Source organism: Helianthus annuus, chromosome 3, assembly GCF_002127325.2.
Source record: "Helianthus annuus cultivar XRQ/B chromosome 3, HanXRQr2.0-SUNRISE, whole genome shotgun sequence".
Lineage (NCBI taxonomy): Eukaryota > Viridiplantae > Streptophyta > Magnoliopsida > Asterales > Asteraceae > Helianthus > Helianthus annuus.
In genome coordinates this window covers 83,193,380-83,204,305 of record NC_035435.2, presented here as the reverse complement: position 1 = coordinate 83,204,305, position 10,926 = coordinate 83,193,380, and the positions used below count along the sequence as shown (strand labels likewise).

The following is a 10,926-nucleotide window of genomic DNA, read 5'->3' as shown; positions in this document are numbered from 1 at the left end:
AACTTTGATATTATATTACCAAGATTTCTGACGAACTACCAGCCGCAAGGCCCATGCCAAGACTACCAAGGATCTCCCTAGACGTTGTCTCTAAAGCCTCGTTCTTGTTTTTCTTTGTGGAATAGGAGCCATCATCCTTCAGTTGTTTTTGTTTTTCTTTTTTATCCTGTTCAAGAAAATGTGACGGTTAAAATTTTGATCGCTATTAATTTATACAATAATTATATAAATACTTATCAATAATTCAAGTAATCCTGTCAAATCACCATTTAATATAAGGTTTTCTCTAAGTTCATATAGCTTTGTGACCGGATTAAGACGTGCTTTACTTACTGTATTCCTTATAGAGCTAGGATGTTCAATAGCATCTAAATGTGGATAGCTTGAAACAAGTTGATTCCATCTACTTTCTATGTGGGGCTCCAGTCCAACAAAACCACATCTCCCTACACACGCGGGGTTAATGTTTTCTTTTACGCTCTTCTTTGCTTTTTCACTTATTTTCTTCAAAAAATATTATAATAAGTGTTAATAATAATAATAATAATAACAAATAAATAAATAAATCACAAATTACCTTCCACTCTTCGGTATCAACACTTGCAACAAAAGACTTCCATGGTTCCCCGTCTAGATAATCATAATCTTCAAAGGGAGTTTCGCCTTTCTCTTTAACGGGGTTTTCATTTTTATCTTTATTGGAAGATTCTTCTTTATAAATATATCTTTTTTCTAAGTTCGTAACGAATTTGCCTCATTATCTTCTTCCCCTTTTCTAAAGTTTTTTTTCCCGAGGTCGTTAGGAATATCCCAAATTTGCTACATATTAAAATTAACAATCAAACATTAGCAAGAACCATCATGGTGAGTCCAACAAGCAATTAATGGCTATAAGCCCAGTAGTGTTAAATTAAAAAATAGTTTATCCTATGATATTACGAAAAATCCATCTGATGTTTAGCCTGTGTTATTTCCGATTTTGCAATTAGAACCATCATCATCAAGTTTGACTTCTACAATTCCATGTTGTAGCTTTAATGATAATATAAATCTGTATAATTAACTTTTGTTTCTTAAAGGAAGATCACATGGATCAACCTCAATAAGTGTTGAGTGGCATTCCATAAAATTTTTACATTCCATACAATGACACGGAACAAGTTCGTTTCCTTTTTTCACACTATCCTCTTGAGCAATCTTAAGAAAAAGTTTTATGTTGGTCACAAATCTTGGGTCAGTACGTCTAATTTCATACATCCAATAGTTACGATCCATCTGAAATGCATAACCAAACAAAAAAAAAAAGATTTGAATTGAAATATTAAGTATGATGTGGATGAATCAACGAAAATTAATATACAAGTTTTGTCCTTTATGTTTGTATCAAAACTTAATTTATGAAACTCGTAAACCACAAACTTGTGGTGTAAAAAACTACACGCACGACATTTTTTTTTTAATTTTTTTTTACGAATGTGTTTATAATACATGCATCTACGTTTTTGAAAAAAAAAATTGGTCCACCTCGCCCCGGATCAAGTAGTTCTCGCGGTTCTTACAACTCGAGGTGGTTCTCATTCTAGCGGCCCCCTATATATATATATATATATATATATATAATATTACCAAAATACCCTCCAAATTGACAGAGACTTTGGGTGGAGTTAGACCTGTGGAGCATATAAGAGAAAAACTAGTAACATTAGGGAGTTAAATGACTGCTTTTAAAGGATTGTGGCAAAACCGTTAAAACGACCAAACCACAGGGAGCAAAACGGAAGTTTACTCTACATTAAATTACTTCAACTATTTTAATCGAGTAACTGAAAGTTGCCCCTGTTAATCCGAAGAAAAGTTGTCTCCACAATGTCTTCAAAAACCATGCGCGAGCTTCGAAGCAGTTTGTTAAACACTTTCTCATTCCTCCTAATGAATCAAAGAGTAGTTAGCACAATGCATTTTTGTAGATTACGTCGCCCTTCATTGTTGTAGATGTTTCAAGTAAATCTTTTATCGAGCTTTCTGGCATCAACGAACACCGGGTCCATGTTTTGACGCTATCCCAAACATCAATTTCCAAAGGACGTGATGAGAACATGACTCATCATGAACACCACAAAAGGAGCAAACCGTCGACCACATTCCTTCTTGCTAAAGTGACAATTGTTGGAATCCTATATATCCAAATCCACCTCCAAGCGAAGAAATTAACTTTTATCAGGACCCATCTCTACCAATCTAGGATAGGATTACCTGGTACAAACATAGTGTAAAAAGAGGCGTAAGCTTCTTCATCCAACTCAAATATCTTGGCCTTCGCTTATCAGATATGAACTTAAACCCTCAGTACACAATTGTAGCTCCATAGATTCTATGAGGGTCTCCATTGCCAACAAAATTAACCTAAACTATACTTCTCGTATAACTAAAAGATGTGTGCGTTCAAAGATATGTTATGGTCATCTTATTAACATTTTCATAATTAAATTCGAAATCAAAAGACATGTTACAACCTTTTAAATAACTTATAATTTGTAACCTTTTACATAATTAATTATTTTATCAATATCTAATAATATTAGAGGTCATATTCATTTGCTCATTTGTTCGATACACAAACTAGATTAACATAAGTTAAAAATTGTTATCACGAACATTAGATATGATAGATACAATTATATAATTTTAATTATGCAAACACATGAACAATAAACACCTTGTCTCCATCATATGAGTCTAGTCCCACCTAAAACACAAAGAAAGCACCCACAAAACATAAAGGAAATGACAAACTAAATAAACCTCATATTGCTCTTTCAACTTGTATTAGGATTAATACAAATTTTCTAATACATGATATAAAAAAAACTGGTAGAAATGTTAAATAAGAAAAGATAGGATCCTTTTTATTTAACTCTTTTTTAGTTCAACAAAAGGTTGTTTCCTCAATGATGGGCAATAAAGTAGAGGTAGAAGGTGAATCTCATGATACCATCTACACATGATGAAATCCCTTAGCCTCTCATTATAACTTGGTTGAAGCCTTCTTTCACATTTTTCAAAGTCTTTTTAAGTGCCAATTGGTTTTCCAAATTTTGCATGATACAAAATTGCAACTATTGATTGGTCCCAACCATAACTAATTCAAAAATGGGACTCATGGGCAGGAATGTCACTATCCTTTGTATTTTAGTGGCATGAAATCTAATATGATTTGCATCTTGTTTAACTAGAGTAGCTTGTTTGTGCACTATGGTTGGATGTTTACGCAATTAGGTTGGTAGAGGTGTCAAATTTGATATGAGTAAGTTTTTTATTTTAGTTGGTTATAACTATTTTACTATTAAAAGGGTCCACTAAAATATTTAAAATAGTAAAAGTTATCTAATCTTTAAGACCATTCGTAGTGGGGTTTTTTGGCGTCCCCTCCTTCCCTAGGGAGTTTTTGTTTTTGAAAAATGGGTGAAGCGTGTTTTTTTAACGCCTGAAACTTTATCTTTGGTCAATAGCATTCTTTATGGTTTTTATTTTTATTTTTTATTTAATTCTAGTACAATATAATGTCCCACAAGAGTTCAAGCCCCACTACACCACTTGTAACATAATGTCCCACAATGCCTACATGCTAACTGAACCGTCACATGACGCAAAACGGCAAACACATGGTCTAAAGTATGTTCTAATGCTTACATCGTTTAAATTGAAGTTATTAAATATCTGGATTATTGTATCTTAAAGAGTGTTTTTTGTTGGGTTTTAGAATGTAAATAGATTATGAAAAACACATAAAGCTCGAAATATGTTGAAAAAATTGATCACACAGTATCAATATAAAATACAAAAAAAAAAAAAAATGTTCGTAATCAAGTTTTGTAAGCTAAGTCATGCATGGTTCACACTATTAAAAAATGAAATAATTATAAAATTTTATTACTTCTTAATAATCATTTTAATTTTAAGGTTCACCTAAAGTTATTATTTTTTTAGTAAACATGTTATTAATAAATAATCACATGTAAGATTAAAGGGTATGGAGAGCTCCATCCCTATGAGGATGAGCCGCGGGATAGGCGCTACATCACCATCTCATGAAGGATGGGTCTCCTTCACTTTTAAGGGGGGTGGAGGATGGGGCTACCTCACATATTTTTTTATTGTTTAATTTATTTATTTGTTTAACTTTTATTGTTTAATGTTTAATTTTAATTGTTTAACTTTTTTATTTGTTTAACTTTATAAAAACAATTCAAAATTTAAATATAAATAACACATAAAAGAAGATAATAAAATCCATTACATAACATAAATAAAAACTACATAACCTAAAAAAAATACATTACCTAAAATTTATAAAAAAAGACAACATTTAAAAATTTAAAAAAATTACACTACTCGTCTTCGTCTCCGTCACCGTCCCCGACGTTTACGTTGTTCCATATATGTTCTACCAAATCGTGTTGAAGGTTTGCATGCGTGTAGTCGTTGGTTAGTGCGAACGAGTTTAAATCCTGTTGCGTCGGATCTACCGGGACAGTATTCCCGTAAGATGCATTCTCATCATACTCACAAATCGCCCGACCTTCGTCTTCAATAATCATGTTATGGAGCAAAAGGCAAGCGTACATACAAAGGCGCAACCTCTTTAGTGTGAAAGCACGTGCCAGTTGTTGAATGATGGCCCATAATTCTGAGCATCGGGTCGTTGCGTGAAAAACGGGTCTAGCCCCGCCAAATCATCAGCAATCCGTGTGAATAACCGGCAACTCATTCGGAACCTTCGTTTGAAAATGTCGGCATTGTAAAGGGGTGCATCCGAAAATTAATCGTTCACCAATTTCTGTGCGCTCCTGTCGTAAAAAATATATAAATACGAGGAAATATATAAATATATAAAATTTATTAATGACAAACCTTGGCGGTCTCTGTTAATCCGTATTCGTCTGGTAATAACGTTTTCAGACGAGCCATCTTCCTCTTTTCCTCTTCCTCCTCAAAAAGAATTTGCGTCGCCTTTACCACAGCGTTTGCGAAAAACATCTCCTCTTCGTCAGAAGAAGACGAGGACCACCAAGAATTAGATGCCATTGTGGATGAAAATATATTTTTTTTATAAAAGATTGGTATAAAAAATTGGAATGTTTTTTTATTAAAATGGATGAGAATGGGAGAAGAATGGGTGAAATATTGAGGAAATGGTATAAAAAATGGAAGAAGAATGGGTATATATTTAAAGTGAAAAAGGTTTGTTTTTTTGTTTTTTGTTTTTTTTAATAATTCTAGCCGTTACAATGGCTATATATTTGAAAATGGGCCCGTCGTCTTCGTCTGTGGGGAGCCGGATAAGCTGGGACGGGAAGAGGGGGGCGGTGTGGGGGACCGGCGCCGCGCCTCGCCGGGTCTAAGCCGGCCCCCATACCGCTTAATCTAACTGAATTTCCTATTTGTTTCACTTAAGTCATTTATTGTAACTAGTTATTAGTTAATAACAAGAAAACAAAATAATAACTTGAGTTAACTAAGTGAGGCCGTTTTAAATTTTGTCATAAAGAACAAGTATATGAGTAAAAATAATATCATTTTTAATAGGTTTAACAACAAAGTTATATGTCTTTATTAAATATTAAAAATAGTTTATGCTTAACAACAAAAAAGTTTTCACTTTTAATTATATCATTACACTTCATGTTAATATTATGTAACTAAAGAATAAGTAACTAGTCCACGAAAATAAAATTGTTTGTACCATATCAAAGCAATGTACATCATTACAAGCACTTGGTACAGCCATAATGAAGCTGTCTTATTCTGTAATAAATGTGACATATATGTCATTGTACATTTGTGAATTCAGTCCATTGCCAAATGTGTCACCACAACTGATAAAAGTATGTAACCAGAATTTGATTGTATTCAAGATCTTATTCTTGTGTGAGATGATGATGATGATGATGATGGTGTTTCGGTTTCTGTTTTTAGGAGCAAAGATCTCATCTTAACGTCGGATATCAAACACGACGAATGCAACCTTTTAAGCTAAGTAGTTGATAGTTGAGTATTTACAACCCTGCTTTTGTTTCTAAGCTTTCTTGTTCGGCTATAGGAGTATAGGTGATTGAGCCGAAGGGATAAAAGTATATCTACTGGGTTCAATCCTAGGCTAACCACTTTCTCCACTGGGCTCACATCTGGGCTAACCACCTTCTCTATTGGGCTTTCTCTACGCCTTGGACTAGTATTTTTGACGTTGAATTGTTTTTTTTTTTTTTATATTCTTGTAATTGATTGCATTATTAATTTACGCCCCCCTTATTCCCACACCCCCTATATCTTATTTTCACATCCCTAGTGTATACGGGTCGTATACAAAATATACGGCCCGTATATAATGTTTTTGAATAGGAAAATGCGCAGAGAATGTTTTTTTGATTTTACTATATACGGCCCGTATATAATTATACATGTCGTATACATGTTTATACGATTTGTAAAATGTATACGGCTCAATGGAATTATTTTGGTAGGTTTTTGATGTTACCAAATGTATACGGGCCGTATAACTGTATACGGGCCGTATATAAGTATGTTTTTTCAAGTATCACGTTTTTTCCAGTAAAAACACAGTCATTCTAGGGTTTCTAAACTCTTCATCACCTTTAACAAACGTTGATCGAAACACTCCGCTTAAATCAGAGCACAAGTAGAGTAACGTTACCGATCAGTCCGTTTATTGAGTAACTAGCAGAAGAACCCGACACAAACAAGTTCTCCACAGTTTGTTATTCAGATCTCTATTCGGTCATCTTTCCAAACTACAACACACGATAACTTTAAACTTTATAGTGTGTGATTTGACCAGGAGGTGATTTGCTACTTTTAATAAGCTGTCATAGTTGTCAAATTCGATTTCAACAAATCTTTTCCTTTTCCTTCAATTTCTAGAACATTCTCCGTAACATGAAGACGTGTCGGGTTCTTCTACTAGTGGTATTTTAATGAAGTATTGAAGATTGAATGTGCAAACCCAACCGTTTTTTACTACGGAAACGGTGGCTATGCGAAATACAAACCGCAATCTTTTGTAACTATGGGAAACACAAGTTTTCTTTTTGAGCTTGATGGATGTCTGTTATCTCAGTTGAGGCGGGCATTGTTTAAATCTGAATATAAGTAGATGTTACGTGTAACTTCATTAAACCAAGAACAAAGCCTATTTCGAAACACATGTGTTCGTATCAGCGTTGTTTATCACCCTGTGTGAGCATTGGAAACCCGACAAACAGTCTTGACAACTGTGACAGCTTATCTATCTGTGTGTGTCACATCCATCCTGTTATAGCAATCGATATGATTAATTTTACAGATTTTTTTCTAATTAGTGTTGTTAACTACTAAAAGAATGCATACACAAATAGTTCTAGTGGACGAAGCAAACAGACCGTTGTGTATTTGAATTACGTTTTTTTCTAATTAGCGTTGTTAACTACCTAGAAATTGATATGGTGAGCTGGTAATCAAAATCAAGATGTCAGACAACGTGCCTTTCGAGATCCAAGAGGAAATAATCATACGGCTTCCAGTAAAATCACTGATTCGATTCCGATCAGTCTCCAAATCATGGAACTGTTGTTGTTATTGTGCCTATCTCGGTTGTTCAGTACTTTCGTGATAATAAAACAAGAAATAATCAAACGGCTTCCAGTAAAATCACTGATTCGATTCCGATCAGTCTCCAAATCATGGAAAGTTGTTGTTGTTATTGTGCCTATCTCGTTTGTTCAGTACTTTCGTGATAATAAAACAAGCAGGCATTGATTTTGCCAAGATTGAAGGAAAGAATCTGGCCATAAGCGTTGTGGATTCTCAGCGTTATTCGAATGTAAGTGGATCGGGTTCTGCTAGTTATTCGGAATGTTTCGAATCATCACAGAAGACGGATGCGGTTTGCATATTCAATCTTCGTTGCTTCATTAAAATTAAAAAAACACGATAAAATGTTTGGAATCAATTCAAAACCCTCACCCTGAAAATCAACCAGAAACCAAAGGAAAAAGGGCAGATAATGGCTAATGATTCTTCGTTGAGGAAACTAAACGTAGACGGAGATGATAGGCCTGGTAACCGGAAGAGAAAAAACCCTAGTGACGTCGTCGACGATTATGAACGGATATTGGCCATTATTCGACCGAGTAATCAATTGTATTTTTTTAGTTGTTTCTCTTGTTAAGTTTCTGAACCAACCTAAATCCACAAATTCCAACAGTTTCTTCGTAGATTCCATCCAATTTGCATATTCAATCTTCATTGCTTCATTAAAATTACAACACACGATAAAATGTTCGAAAATTCCATCAATTCTCCTATATCAACATACTCTTCTCCAGACGCTATGTTGTTATGAATGACAACTTGAGGGGTCTAGTTAACTTTCAGATTCAGATTCAGATTCAGGAAGCATATGAAACCGAAGCTGTTATTTCTGTTGTTCAGTACTTCCGAGATCTGAACCAACCGAAATCCACAAATTCCAACAAATTGCATCAGGAAGCTCAACTTGAACGGACAATATGTATCTTCTATCATACGACGGACCCAATTCTTGCAAGTTAAATCCACAATCAACGTACACAGGTACAAGAGAATGGCGAGTTATTTTCAGTTATTTCTGTTGATCCACAAATTCCATTGTTTAAATAAGAATCAGGTTCTCAAGACAAGGATCGTTCTAAAGAGAATAAACCATTTTTTACCAATTTTTACCCATAGTATACGAGCCGAGCCGTATAACAATATACGGCCCGTATACAATAATCGTATACATTGTATACGATCGGTAAAAAAAATTTTTTACCAAGAGTATACGGCCGTATAAACCGTATACGGCCCGTATACATATGGTAAAAAATGGTAAAAACCTCTGTAATCTTTATATAGTGTGTGATTTGACCGGTTGTATTAAGTTATCTCTGTTGAATTTAATTTCAACAAATATTTTCCTTTTCCTTCAATTTCTAGAACATTCTCCGTAACATGAAGAGAAAAAACCGCAGTGACGTCGTCGACGATTATGAACGGATTAAATATAAAAGTGCCGAGAAAGAACTATAAGCAGACGGAGATGATAGGCCTGGTAACCGGAAGAGAAATCAATTGTATTTTTTTAGTTGCTTCTCTTGTTATGTTTCTGAACCAACCGATATCCACAAATTCCAACAGTTACTTCGTTTTTACCGTCCGGTTTCCAAACTCTTTCACTCAAAGTTAATATTCACTGTGGTGGATGCAAGCATAAAGTTAGAAAAATACTCAAGAAGATTGAAGAGTACACAACTGAAGGTTCAGTGCACGAAAAGTTTCTTACGAACGATATGTATCAGGAAGCTCAACTTGAACGGACGATATGTATCAACAACTTATGAGTGGGAATATGGCTATGAAGAATAGTATGGATAAACAATCACCGGTATGGATTTTGGTGTTTTGGTAGGTTGAAAGAGGTGAATGGTCCTTGTTTTTCCATGTATCAACAATCACCGGACGATATGTATCAACAACTTGTGAGTGGGATCGTTGTAATCATCACAAAAGACGTGTCGGGTTCTTCTGCTAGTAGTATGAGTCTGAGTCCATTGTGGTTCGTGAACGTATTGTTGAAATCGTCCATCACTTAAGACCTTGAAAGATTTGTTGAAATCGAAGAAAAGAGTAACTAGCAGAAGACGTGTCGGGTTCTTCCAACAAATTGTGTATGTGCTTGTGCTGTAGAAACCGGTGATGAACTTGTGCTGTAGAAGGTTGTATTCTTGTCTTTCAGATGCAAGAGAATGGCGAGTTCTTTTCAGTTATTCTGTTGATCCACAAATTCCATTGTTTAAATCAGAATCAGGTTCTCAAGACAAGGATCGTTCTAATAGATTAAAGAGAATAAACCAATTTTACCATTTTTTACCCATAGTATACGGGCCGTATAACAATATACGGCCAGTATACAATCATCGTACACATAGTATACGATCGGTAAAAATATTTTTTTACCAATCGTATACGGCCGTATAAACGGTATACGACCCGTATACGTATGGTAAAAAATGGTAAAAACCTCTTTAATCTATTAAAACGATCCAATAAACGAAGAACAAAGCCTATTTTCAAAACACAGGTTCATACAGTGCTGTAATAGGTTGTGGTTAAGCCAAAATGACCTCTAGCATTACTAACGGTTCAAGTAAGTGTCTAAAATTTTGAAAATTCGGGTTTACCTTGTTAGTTTCTCAAACACTAATAAACATCCGCTTCCTGAATCTGAATAAGAATCAGAATGTTAACTCTTTCACTCATAAACATCTGCTTCCTGAATCTGAATCAGAATGTTAACTCTTTCCTTTTCATGAGGTAAAACCGATTTCAACATCGAGGGTTGTATCGGAATCAGGCGTTGGAAGGATTGTAGTAGTAGGACATTAGTACCACTGTGAAAGTTGCATCAGGAAGCTCAACTTTAACGGACCGGTTATTCGACCGAGTAATCAATTGTATTTTTTTAGTTGATTCTTTTGTTAAGTTTTTCTGACCCAACCGAAATCCACAAATTCAAGTCAAGGATCGTTCTAATAGATTAATGAGAATAAACCCTCGTTTCTTCATCTTCATCTTCATCTTCAAGAACAATGATGAACAGATGATGTTTTTTTTGCAGAACGTGGTTGATTGCGGTGGTTTGGGTCTAGGTTATCAGAGAGAGAAAAGGAGGTAAGATAGTCTGATACAATAAGGATGTTGGGAATTAAACGCATGTGCGTGACAAAACAAGGATCGTTCTAATAGATTAAAGAGAATAAAGCAAGGATGTTGTGAATTCGCATAAACATATATTCGTTTCATAACCTCCTCCTATAAATCAACCACAACTGACAAAGAGCCTGTATTAGA

The 10,926-nt window shown here is 34.6% G+C and overlaps 1 long non-coding RNA gene across 1 annotated transcript; it reads right to left on the bottom strand.

The window, feature by feature from the left end:
• Positions 1–233: 233 nt before the first annotated feature.
• Positions 234–640, bottom strand: LOC118490295. The gene is made up of 2 exons (XR_004889074.1): positions 578–640; positions 234–504 (listed from the first exon to the last, which is right to left on the bottom strand). It is a non-coding gene; the product is annotated as an uncharacterized LOC118490295 (long non-coding RNA).
• Positions 641–10,926: the final 10,286 nt, after the last annotated feature.